At 41.4% G+C, this 26,689-nt stretch overlaps 2 protein-coding genes across 3 annotated transcripts in view; both read right to left on the minus strand.

Moving 5' to 3' along the window:
- ANO10 (anoctamin 10) overlaps positions 1-7,591 on the minus strand; it is a 240,035-nt gene extending 232,444 nt beyond the window's left edge. Inside the window, exon 1 of one of the 2 annotated variants that reach the window (XM_050780384.1) lies at positions 7,428-7,591. The gene's annotated coding sequence lies outside the window, so the exon portion shown is untranslated. The remainder of the gene's footprint in view (positions 1-7,427) is intronic. The other variant, XM_050780385.1, reaches the window with a different exon arrangement.
- Positions 1-26,689, minus strand: part of HIGD1A (HIG1 hypoxia inducible domain family member 1A) — a 1,051,097-nt gene that overhangs the window by 802,298 nt on the left and 222,110 nt on the right. The gene's annotated exons all lie outside the window — the stretch shown is intronic.

The raw sequence follows: 26,689 nt of genomic DNA on the forward strand, positions 1-26,689 counted from the left end.
GCCATGTTGCCCAGGCTCATCTCAAACACCTGGGCTCAAGTGATCCTTTCGCCTTGGCCTCCCCAAATGCTGGGACTTCAGCTTCAGGTGTGAGCCACTGCACCTGGCCTTTTTTTTTTTTTTTGAGACAGGGTCTTGCTCTGTCACCCAGGCTAGTCTGGAGTGCAGTGGTGTGATTGTGGCTCACTGCAGCCTCAAACTCTGGGGCCCAAGCAATCCTCCCACTTCAACCTTTCAAGTAGCTGGGACCACAGTTGCGTGCCATGACACCCAGCTAATTTTTTTATTTTTGTAGAGATGGGATTTCCCTGTGTTGTCCAGGCTGGTCTCAAACTATCCTCAATCCTCCCTCCTCAGCTTCCCAAAGTGCTGGGATTGCAGGTGTGAGCCAGTGTGCCCAGCCAAGAGTGTTAAGACAGAAAGAAATGATTGCAAACGATCTGGCATCTAGAACATAGCAATCTCATATTTAGTGAACAGACAGCATTTGTAATATAGGAACTCCCCTACTGCCTTTTAAATTTAATTTCTTCTTTACTAAATTTCTCTTTTGTTGAATTTCTCACTACATATAAGACACTTTCTAGGTACCTACATACAAAATTCTACGTAATCTTCCTAAAGCCCTATAATTTATACTTTAAAAACCAAGAGGAAAATTGAATGAAGAAGTTACTTTGTTAAGCTCATAGTAAGCAAGAAGTTAGTTTCCCATGATATACAGCTTAAAATTAGAGAAAACAGAGTCATTAGAGATATCCAAATTCTATGTTTTTTCCTACTAAATGAAATCTTAATTTTGAATTGTCTACCATACAACTCTGTTGAAGATGAGCTAAACAGTTCAAGATAAAATGACAAAGTGAAACCATATTACAGAATCTTCTGACCTAAAGCAAAATTAAATATATAAAACAAGTAACACAGTGCCCAAATATTAATAACAAAAAATAGTCAGCAGCCAAAGAGTAAACCTCAAGCCAAAGCCATGACCAACTGAAGACAATACCAACAATGAACTGATAACAAAGGATCCTTCTGACAATTTGGAGAATTCCAACCATTTACGGTCATGCATCACTTAATGACAAAGACAGTTCTGAGAAATGGGCAGTTTCACTGTTGTGGAAACATCATAGAGTGTACTCATACAAACCTAGATGGCATAACCTACGACATACCCAGGCTATACAGTATAGCTTATTGGTCCAAGGCTACAAACCTATACAGCATGTTACTGCACTGAATCCTGTAGGCAACTGTAACACAATAATATGTATTTGTGTATCTAAACACAGAAAAAGTACAGTGAAAATACAGTATAAAAACTTAAAAATGAATACACCTGTATAGAATATTTACCATGAATGAAGCTTGCGGGACTGGAAGTTGCTCTGGGTGAGTCAGTGAGTGAGTGGTGAGTGAATGTGAAGGCCTAGCACATTATTGTACACTACTGTAGACTTTATAAACACTGTACATTTAGGCAATACTAAATATATTTTTTAAAGTTTTTTTCAATAATAAATTAACCTTAGCTAACTGTAACTTTATAAATTTTTTGATTTTTTGACTTTTGTAATAACACTTGGGTAAGACAGAAACACACTGTACAGCTGTACAAAAATATTTTATTTATATCTTTATTCTAGAAGCTGTTTTCTACTTAAATTTTTTAAATTTTTAAACATTTTTGTTAAAAAACTAAGACACAAATACATTAACCTAGGTCTACACAGGGTCAGGATCGTCAATATCACTATCTTCCACCTCCACATCTTGTCTCACAGAAAGGTCTTCAGAAGCAGTAACACACATGGAGCTGTCATCTCCTATAACAATGCCTTCTTCTGGAGTACCTCCTGAAAGACCTGCCTGAGGCTGTTTTACAGTTAACTTTTTTTAATATAAGGAGGAGTACACTCTAAAATAATGATTAAGAGTATAGTATAGTATAGTATAGTATAGTATAGTATAGTATAGTAAATACATAAACCAGTAAAAATGGGTTCATTATCATTGTCAGGTATTATGTACTGTACATTACTGTATGTGCTACTTTTATGCAACTGGCAGCACAGTAGGTTTGTTTACATCCGCATCACCACAAACACATGACTAATGTGTTATACTACGATGTCACCAGATGACACAAATTTCTCAGCTCTGTTATAATCTTATGGGACCATGATATATGCAGTCTGTTGTTGACCGAAATGTCATTATCCAACACATGACTGTACATGCAAGTGTCTGCAAACTAATCTTTATAACACTGTCAGGCACAGAGAAACAGCTAGACATTTTAGTAGATTGCTGAATTAGACTTCAATAAACTCTAGAAGTATACCAATTTTATTTTATGAATACTAAATACGAGTAATCCTCAATAACTTATTTAATGGCCAATTAATAAGTAGTCCTTACCAATCTGTAAAAATGAAAGCCTATGAAATTGTATCCTATTGACTGAAATGAACCCCAAAAGAACCTGCATTTTTAGGATAACTTCAGGAGAATATCAAGAGAATCTTCAAGACCTTATTTAGAGTTTCTTGTCTAGTTCTCTACCCAATCCTTTTTCCTTCGTTCCTGTGGCAGAGATTTGAGCTATCCTCTGAAATCCACTCTCCCTTTCCTTGTCTAAGTACACGGCTAGGCTACATTTTCCACACAGTTGGAGTTAGGTGAGCATGGGACTAAATTCTAGACAATAGTATGTGAGCAGAAGTACTCACAACTCCAGATGAAGACTTTTAAGGGAGTGGTTCTATCTCTCCACAACGTTTTCTTTCCCTTTCCATGGGCCCTTGGGATACTGGGGAGATACAACACAGGAAAGTATGGCTTCCTAAATCAGAAGGAAGTTAAGCCACCCACCAATCCAGAATACCTGCCTTGAACAGTTACATGAGTGAGAAATCTATTATGTTTGAGCATATTACATGTGTCAGGATTTAAACAATACAGCAGTCTAGCTTACTCTGATTAATAGCATACAATCCCTCTGTCTTGTTTTGTTCTAGTGGTTTGGACTTTGGTTAATTATGTCTATTAGAATTGGTTAAGAGCTTAATCTCTGGAGACAGACAGACATAAATTCAAATTCAATTCATGACCTCTCAGTTATGTGACCTTAGGCAATTTATTTATCCTCTTCTGTAAAGTGGGATTAATAAAAGTACATGCGGCCGGGCGCGGTGGGTCAAGCCTGTAATCCCAGCACTTTGGGAGGCCGAGACAGGCAGATCACAAGGTCAGGAGATCGAGACCATCCCGGCTAACACGGTGAAACCCCGTCTCTACTAAAAAATACAAAAAAACTAGCCGGGCGAGGTGGCGGGCACCTGTAGTCCCACCTACTCGGGAGGCTGAGGCAGGAGAATGGCATAAACCCGGGAGGTGGAGCTTGCAGTGAGCCGAGATCCGACCACTGCACTCCAGCCTGGGTGACAGAGCGAGACTCCGTCTCAAAAAAAATAAAATAAAATAAAAAATAAAAGTACATGCCACACTGAATGGTGTGACAGGAAATGAGAGACATGTACAGCACAGTGCTTGCCACATCGTAGGCATGCAACAAATGGTAACCTTTTTATTATTGGCTACTAGTATAAATAGAATATTAAAACTCTGCAATTAAACTTTCTTCAGAGAAATTCTAGTCAACTCTGATCAAGTTTCCAGCTCTAACCAGCAAGAACAAATACGATAAGTCTGACAGTAAGTAGCCATAGGGTAGAGGTAGTCTATCTAGTGTGTCAAAGATACTCTTGTTGGAATAGCCCAAACTTGCTGTTAAAAAATAATAACAACACTTTTAAATGCACAAAAAACAAAACGCTTCCATTTAAATTCAAAGTTATCATAGACTCTTTCCTTGGTTTCCAGAATGCTTTATTATCTTGATTCTCTCCCTTCCTCTAGAATCTCCTTTACCTTCTGGCTTCTCCCAACACTATCTGCAAAAATATGCCCAAATCATTTCTCCTTTGAGTGCAGTGGAACGAAGAAAATTAAATATTATATATATATATATATATATATGCCCAAGAAACAATCCCAAGACTTTTGCCTTCTTTCTGTATTACTTCTCCCTCTAAACCCTCTTTCTTTCTCTTAAATTCAAACTCTAACCTCTGTCTTGCTGTCTTTGTAATCTGTCGCTAGTTTTGTCTTCTAAGTTGAGCTCCCTCAGGAGTTTCCAACACTGTTATCGCACTAACACTTGTCTCAATAAAACCAAAACTAATCATAAACTTCTCCCCAGCCTCAGCTTCCTTCCCAGTTTCCCTATCTTTCTCAGGGACACCACCTTCAGCTCTGTAACGAAGCTTGCAAAATAGTGGAGCCAACCTGGAGGCATACAAATGGAGTCAGTCACTTAAGGCTTAAAGGCCTTGCTCTAAAATGTTTTTCAGGTGACCCTATCTAACCCAGTGATTCTCAACCAGGGCAATTTTCAGACGTTAGACATACTTATTCTAACTGTGCACTTCATACAAGCTTTAATGACTCCAAAGTACAAAGGTAAATCAAACTCAAGGGAACAATCACAAAGGAAGTGGCCAACACTGTATAACATTTTTCCTTTCTTCAGTAGAAACCATAATCTTGCGGCAATCTGATTAAACAGATTCAGGATATCTTGCTTGAACCATTCAACTTTTTTTTCCTCTAACAGAGCTTAGGTATTGTCAGGGGCAAAAAAGGTCTTCTAAGTGAATGTTGGATTAAAATTATACTCCAGGCTAGGGGTGGTGGCTCACGCCTATAATCCCAACACTTTGGGAGGCAGAGGTGGGTGGATCACCTGAGGTCAGGAGTCTGAGACCAGTCTGGCCAACATGGTGAAATCCCATCTCTACTAAAAATATAAAAATTAGCCAGGCATGGTGGCAAACGCCTGTAATCCCAGCTACTCGGGAGGCTGAAGCAAGAGAATTGCTTGAACCTGGGAGGCAGAGGTTGCAGTGAGCCAAGGTCGTACCACTGTACTCCAGCCTGGGTGACAGACAAAGACTCTGTCTCAAAAAACAACAACAACAAAAAATCAAATTATACTCCAAATGTATCAGGAATGCTATTGAAAAATACCAGCCAAATCAATATTCAACATGCTAGGTTCAACGAAGGAAATCAGTTCAAGACAAAATCTAGTGGTCACCTAAAATAGCTAATAATGCAGTCAGAACACTTAATGCATAAAAATTCTGGACCAGACAATGGGGGACGCATGTTCTACAAAAGGGAACAATGTGTAAAATCAATGAAGCAAGAATAAAGACAGCATGGGAAAAGAACAATAAGAAGACTGGCCTGACCAGAACAGAGGGCTACGTTTTATTAGATGCAGCCATTTAAGGATAACAAATGCTATAGTTTACATCTGATCCAGTGGCCAGTACATTCTTGTAGGTTTCTGAGCAGAGGATTTTGTGTCAGAGTAATACGAATCTCAGTAAGTAAATCTATTGCGTGAGAATATGGGTATTCTTTGTGGTATTCTTTTAACTCTCCTGGCTGAAATTTTTCATAATAAAAAGCTGGTGGGGAAGAATATTAACCTACCAGTAGAATACAGAAGCTGAGTTCATCACCTTCAAAATGTAAATACCAAATATAATAAACACTTATCATGTGCTTACTATGAGCCAAGCCATGAGAGTCTAAAGGTACAAAGGTAAATAAAGTCTACATCTTGCTTTTGAGGAGCCCTTAGTCTAGTAGCAGAAGCAAGCACACATCAAATTGTTCTAACACATGGGCTAAGTACAGTACTTATTGTAAGGTGGAAAGAAAAAGCAAAAGTATGAAGTAACATGACATTATTACCCCAATTATGTAACAACACTACCCTAATTTTGTGTACATTCATATACACAAAAATACAAAAATTAGGAAGAAATGCATCAAAATGTTATTACATGTGGCAAAACTACAGATTTTAATTTTCATCCTTATACTTTTCTCTGTCTTCCAAAGGTGTCTACAGTGAAAAAAGTTGGCCAGGCGCGGTGGCTCACGTCTGTAATCTCAGCACTTTGGGAGGCCAAGGTGGGACGATTACCTGAGGTCAGGAGTTGATGACCAGCCTGGCCAACATGGTGGAACCCCATCTCTATTAAAAACACAAAAATTAGCCGGGCATGGTGGCGGGCGCCTGTAATCCCAGCTACTCGGGAGGCTGAGGCGGGAGAATCGCTTGAACCCGAGAGGCGGAGGTTGCAGTGAGCAGAGATTGTGCCACTGCACTCCAGTCTGGGTGACAGAGCAAGACTTCGTCTCAAAAAGAAAAGAAAAAGAAAAGAAAAAAGTTTAAATGGGTTTAAGTGCACATACACCCCAATTTACCAAGCCTTTTCTATGCCCTTCCATTATTTTAGAGCTTTCAAATTTCATTCATCTGCAACTCTACGATTCTTTCAGCAACAGCTGTTCAGAACAGATGATTTACTTTCCACATTGAATTTTAAACTGTTTATCATGCAGAATGGGCCCTTAGAAAACATCTAGTCCTCTAGATTTGTATGACTTTAAATTAAAAGTCGACACTACAAAGTGGATTTAACCGCTTTAAACCCCACGGGATTAAACTCCGCAGGATTTAAGGCAATATGATACAACTGTGTCCTGAGTCTGAATAAACCTCAGCTGCACTTTTTAAGTCTGGGATCTCCATACACCGTTTTGTTGGAATACAAGGTTTTACAGAAGGCAGCGCACACCAATGCTGGTGCTGTGAAGGCACCCAGAAAATCAGACGCTGCCTGTAGGGGAGAACCCCATTCCATCCACGTTTCTCAGGTGTCCCAGGTACCAGCCAGACAGGTATCTATTATTTAAACTGCACAGTATGTCCCAGTCAAAAGCCTGGAAACCCAATCACCTCGATGTGAGCATTATCCTGCAAGCCCGTTCCGGCCAAACCCACTTGGAGACAGCCTTGCCCGCCCTGATCCCGGACTGCCCAGGAAGCAAGAATCCCGGGACCCCGAGCTGGCCCTTCTAAAAACCACCCTTCACTCCGCTCCGCCAACTACCCCACTCACTGCCTCCTTCCCCAGAGCGCTGAGGCCCCTAACATCCCCCACCCTGACTCCACCAGCCCCAAATTTCAGCCTCATCGCGCGTCTCTCAGGACTCAAACCCTCGCCCCAGACCCATATTCCCTCTATAAACCTCTCCCCTCCCCTGCGACGTCCACTACCCGCAACACCTTCACTCATCCCTGCCCCCACAGCCTCCGCGCCTATCCTGGTCCCACTTCCCATCCCCAGGGGTGCCGGCACCGGGAGGCGGCCCGGGAACGCAGGGCGGCGGCCGGGAGGAACTCCTGGAGCCTGCAGTGGCCGGGGCTCTGTCGCTGCACGGAGCCGGGCACTGCCGCCGACAGCTGGGGGTCCGAGGTGCCCTTCCCCACTCACCGGCCGCCGCAGCGCTCCACGTCTTCGGGGGCTGGCCAGAGAGCCGGCGAGAACCGGAGGCCGGGCAAAAGAGCGCCGGGTGCGGGGGGCGGGCCAGGCCAGTGGGGCGGGCGCTGCCGAGCGCTGGGCGTGGCGGACGCGGCGGGGCCTAGATGCGGTCACACGCAGAGGGGGCGGGGCCGCGGCGGGAGAGGCGGGGCCTCACTGGGCGGTCGCTCCGGGAGGGGCGGAACCGCGGTGGGAGGGGCGGGGCCTCACTGGGCGGTCGTCGTGGACGAGAACCCAGACTGGAACCGGTCCGAAGAAACAAAAGGCAGCCCTGATTGGGCTGTCGCCTGGAACGGAGCCCAGGCCGGGAGAAAGGGAGGGGCGTACCTAACGTACTGTAGCACCCTTCGAGATCCGGAAGGCAGCGGGAGAGGCGGGGCCGAGAAGGGAGAGGACTGGTTGGGCTGTCACTCGGAGCGGAGGCGGCACGCCGCTGGGCTCTCCAACCCAGAGCGGTCGGGGCCGGGGAAGGGAATACGCCCCTTCACATTTCCCTCTTCCATCTCTTAAAGACCAGAACCTAATTTTCTGGTCACTTTCAGGTATAAGAACAAGTCTCATTTTAACTGTAGCTCACTTTCAAGTTGTGAAAAACGCAGATCCTTTTATAATTAAAACCTAACATCCAACCACAGCCAAATCCCTTTCGGTGGTTTATAGGGTTTCCCAGTCCCTTACCTCTATGAAAACCTCTTTTACTCTCCTACTTGCTCCTCACCAGCCACACTGGTACCCTTGTTCCTCCTAGAACTCGCCAGACACCTTTCCACCTCCAGGCCCAGGGTCTTTGCCCCAGCCATTCCCTCTGCCCAGAAAGCTCTTCCCTCGGATAGCTGCTTGGCTCACTTTCTCACCTCCCTTGGTTTTTGCTGGGCTTTCACTTTCTCCCTGAGGCCCTTTCTGACCGTCCTACTTAATACCTGTTCTCATCTCCTCCCCACCCCACCATTTCCTTACCTGCTCTCCTATTTCTTTTGTCCACCACGCTTATTGACTTTTTGTTGTTGTTTTGAGTTAGAGCCTCGCTCTGTCACCCAGGCTAGGGTGCAGTGGCGCAGTCTCGGCTCACTGCAACCTCCGCCTCCCAGGTTCAAGCGATTCTCCTGTCTCAGCCTCCCGAGTAGCTGGGATTACAGGCGCGCACCACCACGCACAGCCAATTTTTGTATTTTTTGTAGAGACAGGGTTTCACCACGTTGGCCAGGCTGGTCTTGAACTCCTCACCTCAGGTGATCCGCCTGCCTCCGCTTCCCAAAGTGCTGGGATTACAGGCGTGAGCCACTGCACCTAGCCGGCTTTAAGTGTTTTTAGTTACCCAGGGTCTACCACAGTCTGAAAATAGGTGAGGCCAGAACAATAAGATATTGGGAGAGAGAGAGAGACCATATTCACCTTTTATTACAGTCTATTTTTATAATTTTTCTATTTTATTATTATTCATTGTTGTTAATCCCTTACTGTACCTAATTTATAAATGAAACTTTATCATAGTATGTATGTATGTGTAGGAAAAAACATAGTATACATAGAGTTTTATACTATCCTCAGTTTCAAGCATCCGCTGGGGATCTTGGAATGTATCTCCCACAGATAATGAAAGATTACTAATCCCAATGTTTAGAACAGTGTTAGGTCCGTAGTAGACAAGCAATAACTCCGAAATGAAAAATTTAAAAAAAATGAATGAACCCTTTCTGCCTCCATACATCCAGCTTTGGCCAGATCAATGCCTCAATAAACTGTAGTGGGGAGAAGGCTGGTCTGTTCTTTACTCCCCACCCTTTTCTGGGTCTTCCAGGTTCCAGCCAGGAGGCAGGGAGACTAAAAGAAAGGAGCAGAAGACTAATTACTTGGTAGGAGCAGTTTGTTACTCATTCTAGACCCCTGATGCTATCATGGCAGCTCACAACATTATTAACCAGTTCTCTTGCGGCTATCTTTTTGTAGGTCCTGTGTGGTTATGTCCAGGGTTCTGTCTTCTGAAAATCAGGACAAATTATTTATGAACTTCAATAAGTTTAGACATGAATTACTCCTTAGACTTTTGTTTTTAAATCGTACTCTTCCTATCTTCTAATCCTTCAACTTATGGCCATCCTCCATATAACTTTATTTTCTTATATTTATGTGGCTGGAGGAATGAGGAAAAAACTGAATGGGAATATAAACCTCCTTTTCTCTTGGATAATCTTATTTCACCTCCACAATTAACAAAGTAAAACTTTCTGTTAAGTATAGCAGATTGTTGGACAACATAAATGGCAAAACTGAGTTAATAACATAGATCCCTATATAAAAGTCCCCTTTATCCACTTCTCAATACCCCTACTGGATGCCTGAAACCACAGATAGTACTGAACCCTGTATATATTATGTTTTTCGACCTGATAGCCTAGATGGCCACTAAGTGACCAACAGGTATGTAGCATTGATATAGTTTGGATTTGTGTCACTCAAATCTCATGTTGAATTGTAATCTCCAGTATTGGGGGTGGGGCCTGGTGGGAGGTGACTGGATCATGGGGGTAGATTTCTCATGAATAGTTTAGCACCATCCTCTTGATGCTGTCCTCGAAATAGTGAGTGACTTTTCACAAGATCTGGCTGTTTAAAAGTGTGTGGCATCTTGCTCTCTCTCTGTTGCTCCTGCTCTGGCCATGTGATATGCCTGCTCCCCCTTCACCGTCTGCCATGATTTTAAGTTTCCTGAGGCCTTCCCAGAAGCCAAGCGGATGCCAGCATCATGCTTCCTGTACAGCCTGCAAAACCACGAGCCAATTAAACCTCTTTGCTTTACAGATTACCCAGTCTCAGTTATTTCTTTATAGCAACATGAGAATGGACTAATACAAGGACCTACAGTATGGATACACTGGACAAAGAGATGATTCACATCGCAGGAGGGATGGAGTAGGACAGTGCGAGATTTCATCACAATACTCAGAATGGCACACAATTTAAAACTTATGAATTGTTTATTTCTGGAATTTTCCATGTAATGTTTTCTGCCCTCGGTTGACTGAAGGTAACTGAAAACATGGAAAGAGAAACTGTGGCTAAGGGGAACAATTGTATCAATTACCTATGACTGCATGTCAAACAATTACACAGAATTAGGGATTCCTTTCTCCACTTGTCTCTTTTTGGGTATTTCCTCCATGTTCTCTCTGGCTTCCAAGAGTCCCTTTTCCCAACTCCTCTGTCCAGAAGAACAGGTTTTCTCCCAGGTGACTGTGTCACTGTACCACTGCAGGGCAGATCCCTGACTGGAATGGCTTCAGGGAAAGGGAGGGAGAGAAAAAAGGAATCAGCAGTTTCCACCACTTTCTCTAGCTTGCAGTAGCCTTTTTTCCTGGTCCTGTGGCTACATGGTCAGGCTTCTCTTGGACATTTTGCTGATAGTGTCTGGTTGACAATTCCCAATTCACCTATCCTTGGATCAAAGCCAAGAGATAGAGGAGAAAAAATAAAAACAGGAATCTCACTACTCCTGTATCTGTCTTTCTTCAGGCTTTGAGTTTCCTGCCATCACAATCCACCTGCTATTATTACTTTTCAGAGTCCTTGGATAGTTGTTCTTTGTATATTATTTAGAGATTTTAGTAGTGATCAATCAGTAGGAGACATGGGTGGCAGTAGACTTACTCTATTTTGGTCAGAAATGGAACTCATCAATCTAATAGATGAAAAAACATTTTAAGTCATATTTTTCTTATGACGAGTGAGTTTGAGAGCATCTTCTCAGGTTAAAGAGACATTTGTCTCTCATTTTCTGTGAATTATCTATTTACATATATTGTCTAATTTTCTATGTACAGAAACTCTTTATATAATAGTACAGTCCTTTATCTTAGATATGATTGTCAAAACTTTTCCTCAGTTTGTCATGTCCTTTGATTTCTCTTATGCTATTTTGTTTGTTTGTTTTTGTTTTTGTTTATTGGTCATGAAAACTTCTATTTCTAACTGGTCAATTTTACCAGGCTTTTCTTTTACTACTTACTATTTCTGGGTTGTATCGTACTTAGAAAGACCTACACCTCTCTCTCTCTTCAATTACTTTTTTTTTTTTTAAACAGGTCTAGCTCTGTTGCCCAGGCTACAGTGCAGTGGCATGATCTAGACTGACTGCAACTTCTACCTCACAGGTTCAAGTGCTTCTCCTGCCTCAGCCTCCCAAGAAGCTGGGACTACAGGCGTGAGCCACCACACCCAGCTAGTTTTTGTATCTTTAGTAGAGTCGGAGTTTCACCATATTGGTCAGGCTGGTCTCAAACTCCTGACCTGAAGTGACCCACTCACCTCGGCCTCCCAAAGGGCTGGGATTACAGGCATGAGCCACCACGCCTTGCCCAATTACTTTTTAAATTCTTCCATGGTTTCTTGTTTACATCTCATTATGTTATGTTCTTTACTTTTTTTTTTTTTTAGACTGAGTCTCACTGTATCACCCGGGCTGGAGTGCAGTGGCATACTCCTGGCTCACTGCAACCTCTGCCTGCCAGGTTTAAGCAATTCTCGTGCCTCAGCCTCCCGAGTAGCTGGGATTACAGGCATGTGCCACCACGCCTGGCTAATTTTTATATTTTTTTAGTAGAGACCGGGTTTCACCATGTTGGCCAGGCTGGTTTTGAACTCCTGACCTCAAGTGATCCCTCCCAAAGTGCTGGGATTACAGGCATGAGCCACAGCGCCTGGCCATGTTCTTTACTTTTAAAATTTGACCAATCAGGAATTTATTTTGATGTGAGGTAAGTGGAATGGATCCAACTTTATATCTTGATAGCTGCACATTTTTCCAACCCCATTTCATTAATAATCCATATTTCCCCCTACCGATTTTAAATGTCACCATTATCATATACTAAATTTCCTTCCCTATTTATGAACTTTCTATTCTATCTTATTAATCTGTTGGTTTATCACTGTACCAGAATCATAAGATTTTAATTTTTGAATCTTCATAATACTTCATTCTTTATCTTTAAACTCTACAATACAATCAGAAAAGTCAACCCACCCACCCACCCAGAGGTTCCTGTATCTCGAATTGCCTTCATAACCACCTACAATAGCAGCCGCTGAAGACTCACTGTCAATAAATTGTTCATCCAAGGTGACCACGTAATTTCACTGTTCATCCAAGGTGATAATTTACATAATTTTTCTTCTGTATGCTTAGATTCATAGCATCCCATTTTCCACTAAGTGACAAGGCCACCATCCACCATTGTCTTCAAACCCAGCCAGTCCCAGATTCCCAGTTTCAGGGTCTGATTTCTGCAACCACTTCCAATACCAAACTTGGCAGTCAAATTTCAGTGCAGAAAACAGAAATCACTGTGTGTATTTTACACAGGAAGATATTTAATAAAGAGAACTAAGTTCTTACCAAATCGGTGGAAGGCCTGAAGAAGCAGCTCTGGGATGGACATCTTGGAATGAACAACTCTACTGGGCCAGTCTACCAAGGGAGCTGCTCAGTCTGAGGCCACTGGAGCCAGGCTAGGCCTGGAACCAAGGCCATGGCCTGAATGTGGACACCTTAATCTGTGATCTGGGGATTTCTGAGTTTGATCAAGAGGCTGCCACAGTCACTACTGCTTCTTAACACCCAGGAAGCTGAAGAATAAGGACTGAAACTTGTGACAAAGAAGCCACAACCTTCCTATTCACGGGGAGGCATCCAAAGCCACAGGAGGATGGTTTCCTAACCTCTACCTGCCTGACACCAAGAGAGTGCATCTAACTGGAGAGCCTGATGTTTTTAGGACTCTGACCTCTATACCTCTTTACATAAATCTTGCTCGTTTCTTATAGAGTTTATTTCTAGGCAATTTATTTTTCTAATCGCTAAAGAAACTGTTGTTTCTTCCATTATATCTTCTGATTAGTTGTTGCATATATATAATCATTAATTTCTGTATATTAATATTATACTCAGAATAAAATCTCATAGTTTATAGTAGTCGGTTTTGTTTGTTTGTTTGTTTGTTTTGTCGCCAGGCTGGAGTGCAGTGGCACTATTTAAGCTCACCACAATCTCCGTCTCCCGGGTTCAAGCGATTCTCCTGCCTCAGACTCCCAAGCAGCTGGGAATGCAGGTGTGCATAGTAGTTGGTTCTTTTAGGATTTCCAAGTTTACAGTCATATAATATGAAGGTAATAATTATTTTTCCTCCTTTCTTATCTTGTTTCTGGTATTAAGAAAATGTTTTTGGTGTTCACTCAGCAAGGAGGAGATTGACTTTGGATTTGAGATAAACATTTTATCATTAAGTAAGAATTTATCAATTCTTATTTTGTTGAAATTCTTTACCTATTAACGATGAATGCTGGATTTTATTATATGCCTTTTCATCATTTATGGAGATAGTCATGTGATTTTTTTCTTAGTAATTTTAAGTTTTGTTAATAGGCTTCCTTATTTAGCCTTTATTCTAAGAGAAATGAGGAGTCACTGGGGAATTCTGAGCAGCTGAGAGACATTATTCAGACTTAGATCTTAACAGATCTTAACTCAGGTTTCTGTGTTGAAATACACAGCAGAGACACAAGGATGGAAGCTGGCTATTGCAATCTTTGAGACAAGAGATGGATTGATTGTACTAGGGTGGTAGCAGCAGAAGTGATGAGAAGCAGTTGGATTTTAGAAATATTTTGAAGGTAGAATTTTCAGGAATTGATGACATATTAGATGTAAAGTATGAGAGAGAGAGGAGTCAACTGATAACTGAGGTAGGGAAAACTATAGGAAAAGCAGATTTGGGAGAAATTCAGGAGCCCTGTGATGGATACTCTTGGGTTTGAGATGCCTTTTGGAAATCTGAGTCAGTAAATAGGCCTCTGGCATTCAGGAGAGAGGCCAAAGCTACAGATAAGAATTTGCAAGTTATCAACACAAAATGATATTTGATGCTATGAGATTGGACGAGCTCACCAGAGTTGTGAGTGCAGTTACAGAAGGGAAGAGGATCATGGACTGAGGCTCAATCGTTAACTCCAATAGTAAGAAGTTGAGAGAAGAGAAAATAGCAAAGGAACTTGGGAAAGACTGGTCAATGAGATGTGAGGTAAACCCAGAGAATGGGGAAGGGCAGTGTCTCAGAAGCAAACGAAGAATCTGAATTTAAGAGTTGTGCCATATGTTGATGCTAGGTCAAGTAAGATATGAACTGAAAAAAAAAAGTGACAGCACTAGGATGAACGTATTTGTCCTATCAATTATTATAAATCTAAAATCTAAATACTAAATCTAAATACTAAAACAGAAATCTAAATACTAAAATCATTTGTGAATAAACAAAGATACTGAAACTAGATGAATTAAAACTCAGCTCTGTACGCTATATAAGAGACACACCCAAAACAAATTGATTCATAAAGTTTTAAAATAAAAGATGGGCAAAAACACACCAGGCAAATATAAACACCAGTAAAGCCAAGATTATGACAAAAGTTAAATTCAGAGAAAAGAAACCTATTAAACAAAACAAAGAAGGGGAGTTTAGAATGTTAAGGTGCAGATTTCACATTGACATAACCTCCTATGAGTATATATGCCCTAAGTAACATTGCTACCCCTCAAATGCACCCAGGTGCCCCTGCTTTGGAGCCTTGGCAGTGGTTGTTACCTCTGCCTGGAACACTGTCCCCCAGAGCACAAGTAACTCCTTCATTTCCCTGAGACTTTGCTTAAAACCTTATTTTTTCAATGAATCCTACTGTGACTTCCATATTTAAAATCATAACCTATTCTGTCTAATTATTTGAAACTCTATTTTGCACATTTTGTTCCTGCTTTTCATGGCCCTTGCTGAGTGTTCTTTAGTGCCTGTTCTTTCATGGACTGCTTTCAGTTTTTCCTATTTTTCTCTGATGCATTTTTTTTTCCCTTTCACTTCTTTTTGAAGTGCTACCAGCTCATGTTTGATCGGTTGTCTCACTTTCTCTCACGTGAGTTACCTGCAAGAGGTATATGTTAGTAGAATCCAGTTTCCTGGCTGGAAGGAGTTTGACTTATGGTTCAGGATTGAGTGAGTGAATTGTTTTAGCCTTTACTTCTCCCAAGTCAAAAACTAGGCAGCTGGAAGGCTGCTGTCAGTGCAGTCTTTTCTCCATGTGCACTGGCTGACTGCTTCCTGCAAATACATGAATTGTCCGCATCTTCATTCAGCTCTGTTCTCCGCATGCTGCTCCTCTGGTTAGGATCTGGCTTTGTGACCTCCTCCCACAAGCCCTTTAACTTGGAGTGTGCACTAGCCTCATTTGAGATCTGCAACCCCTTCTGCCAGCTTTCCTACTAACCCTCACTGCCTTGATACCACTCCCACATGTTTTGTGTGGTTTCGAGTTTGAGATGTCTCCTTGTTTTGCAAAAGTGGGGTTTTCATTTCTGTTCCTCAGTGGCCTCATTACTGCTGAGTGATTTCTAAGAGAAAGGAGGAATGCTTATAGTATCCACCCTTCTCAAACCAGAGTTGCCAACTGATTTTCTATAAATTAGGGTTTTACTATTAGCAAAAGCCAAGTTAGGAATTTCAGCTATTAAAAGGTTTTCAGACTTGGCATAAATATAGTGATTTTTTTTTCTTTCTAAGACTTGTTTAAAAATATTCTCGTTGTATGAGAGGGACCCACTAGATAACCTCTAGGTCCCCTTCAGCTTGGAAATTCCGTGATTCTACGTAACACACCCAACTTACCTCAATGAATGCAGAGAACCCATTATTTTCTAAGGCAAAAGAAAGTGCTTATACAGTTAAAAAAAAAAAAAAAAAAAAGGAAGTTACAGGCCGGGCACGGTGGATCACGCCTGTAATCCCAGCACTGTGGGAGGCCAAGGCGGGTGGATCACCTGTGGTCAGGAGTTCAAGACCAAACTGGCCAACATGGTGAAATCCCGTCTCTACTAAAAATATAAAAACTAACCGGGCGTGGTGGTGGGCACCTGTAATCCCAGCTACTCGGGAGGCTGAGGCAGGAGAATTGCTTGAACCCAGGAGACAGGTTGCAGTTAGCCAACACGATGCCACTGCATTTCAACCTCGGCGTCACAGTGAGACTCTGTCTCAAAAAAAAAAAAAAAAGAAAGTTACAAAATCGTAATTTTCTCCTTCAGAATATGATACGGAGTTCAGTGCTAAGAAACTCGTTTTGAATAAAATTGACAGTGCTGGTTATTTTCTGTTTGTCCACATCTACCCTCTACCCTTCTCCATCCTCCTCTGTGCCCTAGGAGGCACTGGCCTCTATGGATGCGTCAATAGGCTTCCTTGTCCTCTGGTTCCTGATCGGGTTCAGTTAATGGGAGCACTGGCAGGAGACTAGACAGAGGTAAGAGAGTGAGGTCAGAATATTTGTTCCTTGGCTGTCTCTGTGCTGAGTTATAGCGAGTTAGCCATGTCCCTCAATGGAAGGCCACAGCTCCAGTCAGGCAGCCTTTTCCATATAGTGGAGTAACTGCTCCCGCTCCTTGCCCTTCAGGCCTAGAATGGTAATGACTCAATTATTACTAGCTTCAGGATGCACCACCATCCCTCATGGTTTCCCTAAACTTTGCTCACACATTTGTGAATAGTCTCTTTTTAAAACTCCACTCAAATTACCAAATTGGAGTATGCCATCTGTTTCCTGCCAGGACTGTGACTGATGCATTGGACATGTTTTGCTGCCCTAAATATATTCCAGCATCTCCATGCAGCACTACACAGTTTCTATAATAGACTTGACTGCCATCCTAAACTCTTCCCAACATGACTCAGATTTTAATGGAGGTAATTCACTATTTGATTTTTCATGTTTGGACAGCCTTCATAAGGCAACTATGACATAATGAAAATAGTTTTAGATGTAAAAATTTAGCTTCTAGTAGGCAATGAATAAAAAGTCTATATAAAGAGCAGTGGTGGTAAAGAGAATTAATATTCTGATTATAAAAATTTCTATTTAAATATAACAGCAATCTTTCTTTAGATCAAATCAATTATAGTCAAGTATTTCACATCACGTTTGAAATGTCTCAGCATATCAAGTAGAAATAAAATGAAGAGAAAAAGAACTTTACATTTTTGCTGAAGACATTTTTTACGTTTTATATTTTGAAATAGAAAACATAAATTTATTTTCATGTATTAAAAGACCTATCTCATCCTCCTGGAAAGAAATATTAGGTTGGTGCAAAAGTTATTGCGGTTTTTGCCATTGAGAGTAATGGCAAAAACCTCAATAACTTTTGCACCAACATAATATGTAAACTGTTTCCATCCTCCCTATAGTGTTGAATACAAGTTACAGTAGATGAAATACCATATAGATATTTTGACTATCTTGGGGAAAATGTGGTTTTATTTCCACTGTGTTTTTGCTGGAAACCTACAACATAATGACCATTTGACATCTGCCAAATAACCAAAGACACAATTTGGCTCACAGTGCCATTTCAGTTTCTTGTCTTAGCAGGGAAGAGCCTAAATGGCTAATGGGTCTTTTCTGTGTCTTCTGTGTATGTAATACATTCCTAGAATAAAGCCATTGAAGTAATAGAATTCCTTTACGAAATTACTCACCTAAGAACTGCTCATTCTAAATTTAGATTTTGAGGAATATAGATATTTTAACTATCAGAATATGCATCATTAGTGTCAAGAACTACAAAGGGGTTGAAATTTTACCACATGTATGAGCTAATAAGAAGTTAGTCTGTCACAGTTTCACAGTTGTTGACAGAAGACACAAGACTCCTGGGTCAGAGACAAAAGACATTATCGCTTGTTGTGTAGCAGTCAGCATGGGCTTCATATTTGTGTCAGTTCTCCTTACTCCCCAAGTCCCATGGGAACAATGTGGAACAGCTCAGGTAGATTCTACACAATCAGTAAATTTGCATCATAGCTAAAAAAATCTCAGACTTTTAACCCTGGTCTTTTCAAGGGACTGTTAGCAAATGTGCTCAACCTGAGGGAAACATTATTTTTCTTGTCCTGGACAGCAAAAAAAAAAAAAAAAAAAAAAAAAAAATTCTGCCACTATCTTCAAGGCTGTTGGCTATACAAACATCTTCCAAAAGATATTTAATAATTTGAAACAAAGGGTGTCAGTGCCTTTACTCAGAAGATGGGCAGACACACAACAGACCCATGTAGAATTATCTCCCAACAATTAGGAGTAGCCTTGCCATCAGCACAATTCATGAGTTTTCTCAGCAGAAATATATTCTACAGCCTTCACAGGTAGCTGACCTTCGGAGTTACATAACTTAGTAAGAGAACAATTGCTAGATTTCCTTTTTATATGTCTTTTAATAATTAAAAAAATTAAGATAGGTATAATACAAGCACTCAATATAAGAATAAAAAAACTATTAAGAGTGTAGGCAGTGAAAAGTAGGTGGCTTTCCCTGTCTCCCAACCCCCCCAGTCTTTCTCCCCAGAGTAAACAAGCTTATTCTGAATGTCCTGGATATACATACTACTTATATGTAAATGTTGCATATGATATAGATTTCATACATGTTGGGGCCGCGGTATGTGTATGTATACTCATGTCTTCCCCCTACCTGAAATTCTTGTCCTACACACATCTCCACCCTCCAGAAGCAATTAATATTAAGGCAGGTAAAAAATCTAAAACAAGAAGCACTTCAATTTCATCCAGCGGCTCTTGAAATTCTTGCATTTCTTCATTTATTCCCATCTGGTGACCATCCTGAGAGACTTAAGGATAGTTATATCATAATCCTTGCCCTCACTGAGCGCACACCTGTGTTGGGGAGTAAGGCATCTACACACATAAATACAAGATAAAGAATGATTAGCACAGGTAATCAGAGAAGGGATAAACTACTTGAAACTAGAGGGTCTTGTGAGAGGATTGATGGCAGATGTGGTATGCGAGCTGGTCTGATGAAAGAAGATGTGGCCCTGTGGCATGTGTGAGTTAGGGCAGCAGGTGGAAAATGGAATAGACAGGCATTCCAGGAAGGAGGAAGACATGAGCAGATGTATAGAGGCAGGAAAGCATGGTGTGGACTAAGGACACAAGGAACAGTCCATGGACCTGGGGCAGAAGGATGATGAGGAAAGGAGGGAGGGAGGGGTCATTGATGCAAAAGGGCCTCAAATGCAATGTTACTGCCAGTTATGTTTTTCTTGGGAATATGTGTAGCAACATGATCTTCTTTGGTCCTAATGCAAAATAACAAGGATACTGAGCCCACATGTAACAGCCTAAACATCATTTAGGACACTCATTGCTGGAATCCATATCCTCAAGCACAGATTGCAAAACATTCGGAGCTAAATTTGAGTACCAGAACCCTCTGTGATGTCAAATGCTAGTCGTCTGAACTCTAATCACCCTGAACAACACTTCAAGTCCTCATTCACATATCCTAGACTTAAATAAAAATCCCTCCATCTGGCCATATAACCTATAGATGTTACATTGACTGCTATTTAAGTATTCTCTAGTAAACACAAGTTCATAGCTGAAGATGAATTGTGATTTTTATAAAGTAAATATAGTCCTTTATCTATGTGATGAAATAGACAATGGTAATGTTTTAAAGGTCTTTGACTTAATCTGTCATTATAGTTTTGGTTTCTTTAGTTCGTATAATTTAGTAAGCTCTGGTATCTTTTTTTTTTTTTTTTTTTTTGAGATGGAGTCTCGCTCTTTTATCAGACTGGAGTGCGGTGGCGCGCTCTTGGCTCACTGCAACCTCCGCCTCCTGGGTTCCAGCAATTATCTTGCCTCAGCCTCCTGAGTAGCTGGGACTACAGATGCGCACCCACCTCACCCAGCTAATTTTTTGTATTTTAACAAAGACGGGGTTTTACCATGTTGGCCAGGATGGTCTCGATCTCCTGACCTCATCATCTGCCCGCCTCGGCCTCCCAAAGTGCTGGGATTACAGGCGTCAGCCACCGCGCCTGGCCCAGCTCTGGTGTCTTCTCTTTGAGTGGTCCAGTGTGTCAGACGTTAGCATTTTTATATGGTGAATCCTTAACAAACAAGTAAACAAACAAAAATAAACAAAAAACAGAAACAAAAAACAGAGTTGTCCTAGTGTGGATTTCCCAAGAAGCAGACCCTGAGACAAAGATTCGCGTGCAAGCTGTTTATCTGAAGGGAAAGCCCAGGAGACATAGGTAAGGGAGTGAAGAAGGGAGATAGAAAGGAAGGCAGCCAGTGAAGGGTATGTTGTCAAGAAGGCTGCTACTGTGGTTGACTCCAGCAACCAGCATAGGAGATACCTGCACATCAGTGTCAGTGAGGGAGCTGGTTGAGGACCACTGGCCAAGGGAGGTTAATTTTCTGGCACTTCTGGTGGCCATTTCTGTGAGTAGCAAGGACTCCTGCCACCAGAAGAGCCCTCAGGCAAGGAGATGCACATACTGGCAGTTGACATCAGGTTAGGTGGAGAGTCCAGGGAGGGTAAGAGGGGCTTCTGGCAGCATCTGCCACAAAGATCATTTCAGGGCCAAGAGAGTCTTTCGGCTCATATTTCACATTCGCAAGTTTAAGTTGAAACACCATCTCTGAGGGTACAGAAGTAGTTACAGAGATATACAGAGAGGATTGAAAGAAGACATCCTTCAAAGTAACTTTAAACTTGTGTCTCATTAACAGACCACAGTAGTAATAATTATACACAATGAATATAATATTTCTCACAAATCCTTTCTTTATCTTATAATTCATATAATACATTGTCTTATATTTTTGTGTTTAATAGGCATACTTTGTTAAATGGATGTTGAAAGTATTTAGCACTTAAATTTTTTATAACCCTGAATTGACATTTCTTTATTTTTTAAATATATTGGGAGTCTCAAAAACTGAAAACACCTGGTCTCTCTCACCACTAAAAAGGCCCCATTTAGCTTGGTGCAGTGGCTCAGGCCTATAATCCCAGCACTTTGGGAGGCCAAGGCAGGCGAATCCTTGAGTCCAGGAATTTGAAAACAGCCTGGGCAAAATGGTGAGAATCTGTCTCTACAAATAAATAAATAAAAGTTAGCCAGGCAGGCGTGGTGGTGCATGCCTGCAGTCCCAGCTAGCAGGAAGGCTGTGGTGGGAGGATCAATTGAACCTGGGAGGTGGAGGCTGAAGCGAGCTGTGTTCCCACCACTGCACTCCAGCCTGGGTGACAGAGTGAGACCCTGCCTCAAAAAAACAAAAGGCCGGGTCCGGTGGCTCACACCTGTAATTCCAGCATTATGGGAGGCCAAGGTGGGTGGATCACCTGAGGTCAGGAGTTCAAGACCAGCCCGGCCAACATAGTGAAACCCCATCTCCACTAAAAGTACAAAAATTAGCCGGGCGTGGGGGCACTTGCCTGTAATCCCAGCTACTCAGGAGGCTGAGGCAAGAGAATCACTTGAACCTGGGAAGCAGAGGCTGCAACAAGCTGAGATAGCGCCCCTGCACTCCAGCCTAGGCGACAGAGCAAGACTCCGTCTCAAAACAAACAAACAAGCAAGCAAACAAACGCCCTAATTAACAACAACAGGATCATGGAGAATTAGGGACAAAATTTAGAAGAAAAATAAAAGAGTCCAAGAGATGGTGTCAGGGCATTTTGTTTTCACCTACTAGATAAAGAAGCAGTAGGGCGGTGCACATCGTACCTGCGCAGAGCTGTTTCTTCTTGAGCTTCACAGCACTTTGTGTACAGAAATGGAGAATGATACCCAGAAACTCCACTTTGTAGAACTAAGCAGATTGTGCCAGTTGATCCATGAACCTCTCTCAAATCTTGCTTTTTATCTCTTGTCTTAAAGAAAACAATTTATGAGGCAAAAAGTAACCATTGTTGGAGGATAAATCAGAAAGTGGTCATTTTCCCTTTTAGAACTAGTGGGATTTACTAGCTGTTCTGAATACAGTATAAGAATATAATGGGCAGCAATGAATGAGTAATCATAAAAATATCCAAAGTAGAATTCCATCAAGTTTTAAAAATTGTTTCCTTCACAAAGCATAAAGAAAATGTGCCTATTTATCTTCAAATACAAGCAGATTAAGTTGAGATACATTGTTTAATTGAACTGTAAGTTTAAAATTCTTAATGAGATCATCTTGTAAAAACCCAAACTCTACATTATTCCTCCTGAAAATCTGCCTTCTCCAGACTGAAATGTATAAATGGTCGTTGACTAACCAGGCTATAAACTACTCATTTATAAGGATAACCTTCGAACTTGCATTACAATTGAAGAGATGAATAATTTTCACAAGTAAGAAATAGATATTTTTGTTGAAATTATGCAATTTATATTAATCCTCTTGATCACAATTTACAAAGAGTTAAGAAGAGAAGCTTTTTTGAGATGTTTTTATGGTTTAATAAAAATAATACAAATTGGAAAATTTTGATTATAATTACCCTTATTAAAGCATGTGTCATTTTACTGCGATTTTTAGTCTTCAGAATCAAGCAATAAATGCATGTAATGTTGGCTATTCAGTCTGCTCAATGGGATATAGATGGGATATTGTGACAAATCTTTTTTCTACCTATTTGTGAAAAATGAAATGTTTAGTAAGTATTTTTTAAAGGTAAAAATACTTTAACTCACAAGTAGCCAGAGAGCAGCTAGAGGTTTGTGAAACACGGTGGTCAAGGGCCTGATTCCCAGCACTCACTGGGCAGGAAGTTACATACCTGGTGTACAATGGGACAAGTCGTCTCCACAGGAGTTTGCAGTTGCACAACAGTGCCATCAAGTGAAGGGGTGAGAAAGGTGACTCTCAACAACTATTAATACTTCAGGTAGGTGCCACTCCTGTGGAACAAATTGCTCCCAGATATAGCAGCCTAAAACCACAGAGTCATTATGTCACTCAGTTTCTGACAGTCAGGAATGTGGGAGTGGCTTAGCTGAGTGGTTCTGGCTCAGAATCAATCCTGAGGTGTGGTCAAGATGTCATCTGCAGTCATCTGAAGGCTTGACTCAGGCTGGAGGGTCTGCCTCTATGGTGGCTCCCTCACACGACTGCAGGCAGTTTCAGTTCCTCACTGGGTAGCTCTCTCCACTGGGCTGCTCGCTCGTCCTCAGGACACGGCATGGGCTTCCTGCAGAGGGAGGGCTCAGAGACAGAGAGAGCAAGCAGGAAGCTATGCTCATAATACCTATGAATCACCTACTCTCCAGTGTCACACACTATCATTTCTGTGTTGTTCTAGCTGTTAGAAACATGTCACTAGGTCCAGCCCACATTCCAGGGGAGAGGAATTAGGCTTCATCTTTTGAAAGGAGTGTCAAAAAATTTCACATTTTAAATCACCGCAGTGCAGCCAGCCCAGAGATCAGATGACTCAGAGAGTTTGCCCTCACTAGATCTAGAGGGCTCGCATCTATACCCTTGCTAGGTGTTTACAGTGCATTCCTAGTGCTAATGTTTAAGACATAGATCTGAATGCCACACAACTAAAATAAGTTGAAGAATCAATTTGTGATGAAAATACAGACAATTCTGGTTGGGAGCAGTGGCTCTCACCTGTAATCCCAGCACTTTGGGAGGCCGAGTTGGGCAGATCACGAGGTCAGGAGATCGAGACCATCCTGGCCAACACAGTGAAACTCCATCTTTACTAAAATACAAAAATTAGCCGGGGATGGTGGTGCATGCCTGTAATCCCAGCTACTCAGGAGGCTGAGGTAGGAGAATCCCTTGAACCAGGGAGTCGGAGGTTGCAGTGAGCTGAGATCACATCACAGCACTCCAGCCTGGTGACAGAGTAAGACCCCATCTCAAAAAAAAAAAAAAAGAAAAAGAAAAAGAAAATACAGACAATTCTGCCTTTTTAGAAAGTAGGATCTGGCACATTAGTATACTTTCAGATATGAGCCCATTTGGATGGCACCCCAGTTCATTCAGAGAATGTCTCCAGCATTATTTTGTCTTATCAGCACAACCAGCTGAACTCATTGGAGTGTCGCTAGCCTAAGCAAGCTTAGTCCTGAGAGGCGGGGTTGGAGAAGGTGTATGTCAGGGTGATAGTGGGCTGGTAAAGGAAGAGGACACAGAGTAGGTCTGAAAACAGTGTTCTGGACAATCATTCCAAAATGAACCACTCTACAAAGCTCTACTTGAAGGATTGATATTTAAACACACCAGTCATTAGATGTCTTTATATTTAACAGGTTTCAATTTCACAGGACCTCTCACTGCTGGTTGTGTGCTTTGAGGGGACAGGGAAGAAATGGTTAAAAAGTATACCCCCAGCTTATAATGTGGAAAGAGTTTACTTGAAGCTGCACCACTCAACCAACTTCATTCTGTTGTTTCTAAACCAACAAAAAGCATGTTGAAGAGAAGGCATCTGGTGGATGTTGGCTGAATTTTTTTTAAAAAACAACTGGCTAGTGGGGCAAAGCATCAGCCCTGGCCAGTGGAGAACTTGCCATCTTTGCCTGGCACTACTTCATTCCACCTCCTCCCTGACCCCATTCAGCAGGTACTCCTACCTTCCAGGCCTTTGCACAGGAATCATGCAAACTGGAACCCATCCCATGCACTAAAAAGATTCTGGAAGGTTCACGTCTAATGTTCCCATTTTCTCATCATGTAGCAAAAGAGCAGAAGAGCACGCACTCCAAAATAAAATGGTGAATTCTTTTAATAGCAGTATTCTACTGAACAGAACTCTTTTAAAATACGTTTTCCATTGCCATATTACAGTGATAATTAATATTCATAATAATGACCTTGAAGGTCGCTCAGAGTCTGAGGAGCCTAATGAATAATTAAGAGAATGAAATGGTTTTCAATAGGATTTCATGCTTAGTGCTTTTTGTATTCTAATACTTTTGATAGATTGTCACGGTTGATTGTCTAATTCCCCAGTCATGCGAGTAAACAGAGGATTTAATGTGTTTCAAGGGGACTTCCACGGTAAGTTATTTGCGAGCATATTAAACCAAAATCTGAAGTGCATTACAAATCCTCAGCCAACGCTAGCACAGATGCAGGCTGCCACACGAATTGCAGCTATAGGGAGATATGGATAGCTGGAACCACTCAGAACCCATCTTTTTCCTTCTAGATAGAAAAAGAAAATAATTATTGGAACTAAGGATAATTATACATAAAATTATATACCAAAATATTGATCTTAAAATTGAGGATGCATTTGTTGCTCTTATTCATTGTCATATGTTTAAAGAATTTGACACAAGATTGATACCAAAAAATTATCTGCATTAGGGGTTCCTTTCCTATTCCTGGTGCCACCTCATGCTGTAATAAACCCTCACTCTTGTCTCTTTCTTGCTACCCCTGTTATGGTAGATGTATCACTCTGCTTGGAGAAAATTCCAAATCACTGTTTATAGTAAAAGAAAAATCCAATATCTATATTTGGCAGTTGAAAGACCAAGATCCCAAAAGGTGATATGACTTATACAAAGCTACATAGCAAGTTAGTTACAGAGCCCAGTGAGAACCTGTGTTTCCCAATTCCTAAACAAAGGCCTTTGTGCAACATCCATGGCCACACCAAAGCCAATACTGCTAATGAAAGTTCTCCACTCATTGCAGCCAGGGAAACTGAAAAAACCACTGGGAAATGGTATTTCAGTAAATGCATTTGACTTATAAGGTTGAAGTACCATATATTCTATTGAAAATGTCTGAATTGAAATAATTTAAGTCACTTTAAGCAGAAAATTAAAGCACACATGGCACTGTCTATTTTTAGGATCTCTGAGTCTCAGGGACAGGCATTTTAGTAATTTAGATCTTTCCATGAGTGTTCCTCCAAGTTTTGTTTCATCTTCAGAATGGAGGCTATGTCATCAAGAGAGTGTGGGCAGCTTGAGCTCATTCTACAGGAGGTTATGCCAGGTGCAGGAAAAGGAATTTCTTGGTGTAATAATTAGATCCTTACCACCTACCCACCCAGCCACATACACACATACACAGATACACACACACAGCTGAGCCATTTGAAAATAAACTATAGACTCATGCCATTTCATTCCTAAATATTTCAACACACATTTCCTAATAAGGACATTCTCCTTATTGGTGAGAAATGATATTTCAATGCCAAGATCAAGGGGCAAGGTATGTTCATTGACACAAGGGTATCATTGCTTCAAAGCCCTTTCTTTTTTTTTTTTTTTTTTTTTTGAGACGGAGTCTCGCTCTGTCGCCCAGGCTGGAGTGCAGTGGCGCAATCTCGGCTCACTGCAAGCTCCGCC

This window comes from Macaca thibetana, chromosome 2 (genome assembly GCF_024542745.1).
Source record: "Macaca thibetana thibetana isolate TM-01 chromosome 2, ASM2454274v1, whole genome shotgun sequence".
In the NCBI taxonomy this organism is placed as follows: domain Eukaryota; kingdom Metazoa; phylum Chordata; class Mammalia; order Primates; family Cercopithecidae; genus Macaca; species Macaca thibetana.